Raw genomic sequence first — 1,146 nt, 5'->3', positions numbered from 1 at the left:
TCCCTGCCCCTCGCCTGGGTCACTGGTGCATCCTAAGGAATGCCCCTTATTCGCTCTCAGCAAACCCCTCCCAGCCACGGACACATTATGTCAGTTTGTGGGAGAGCCCGAGCTTATAGATTGGAGAATATTTGTAGGCTGCGTGCTTAATTTTTATTTAATAGGTGTAACAAAGGAGTGAACTTCTTCATTTAATCCTCATAATTAGATAGAAAGTACCAGACACAGAATCTGTGAGCAAAATACACACTTGAACTGCTTGTACGTGTGACTGAAAGGAGAGGAAGGAAGGAAAAAGATGTATTGATTTTATGAGTGTGATTCTCCAAATAAAAATAGCTCAATAACTGTGTGGCTTGGTCAGCCCGAACACCATGCTATTTATAATGGAAGTACCACATGCTTCTTATATTTATGTTTATCTGAATTACTACCTTAGGGGTTGGCATTTCATTCTGATATTAGTGATGTATTCTCTCTCATTGAAACCTGGGAGTAGAAAAATTTTCTCCTGGTCAACTTTTCTACTTTTTATCTTGAGGAGCTTGAGTTACTAGAGAAATCTAAGAGTCTCTATGACCAAAATATTAGATTTAATGATTTTTGTCCTTTAATTTATATTATGTTTTTTCATACATATAAAAACTTCTGAATGAATTTTAAGCCCTTAAAATTTTCTTAAAAATTTTTAAGGTTTATTTATTTATTTGAAGAGAGAGCGCAGGGAAGGGGCAGAGAGAGATGGAGAGAGAATCCCAAGCAGGCTCTGTGCTGTCAGTACAGAGCCTGATGTGGGGTGCAAACTCACAATCTGTGAGATCATGACCCGATCTGAGTCAGACGGTCAGCTGACTGAGCCATCCAGGTGCCCAAAGCCCTTAAAATATTTCTAACACATATATACATATAGATTATCTAAAAGCATATAATATGGGAGAAAAATGAGCTGATCTCTGGAACACTTTTAATGCTTATATATATTTTGTGCATATTTAAGTTTTATGTAAGCCTAATATTTTTGGAATAAGGTCACCCGCAAAGTCATGTTCTAGATTATGTTATGTAATATGCTGTAGGAAATTTAACATGGATTTCCTTATCAAGTTTTCTTGAATCATTCTCTTTGTGTGTCCAGCTAACACTTCC

The 1,146-nt window shown here is 36.8% G+C and overlaps 1 protein-coding gene across 1 annotated transcript in view; it reads left to right on the top strand.

Moving 5' to 3' along the window:
• Positions 1–1,146, top strand: part of CD200R1 (CD200 receptor 1) — an 11,375-nt gene that overhangs the window by 3,289 nt on the left and 6,940 nt on the right. The gene's annotated exons all lie outside the window — the stretch shown is intronic.

Source organism: Suricata suricatta, chromosome 5 (genome assembly GCF_006229205.1).
Source record: "Suricata suricatta isolate VVHF042 chromosome 5, meerkat_22Aug2017_6uvM2_HiC, whole genome shotgun sequence".
In the NCBI taxonomy this organism is placed as follows: Eukaryota; Metazoa; Chordata; class Mammalia; order Carnivora; family Herpestidae; genus Suricata; species Suricata suricatta.
Note: the sequence above shows the minus strand (reverse complement) of the source record. Positions and strands in the feature narration are given on the sequence as shown.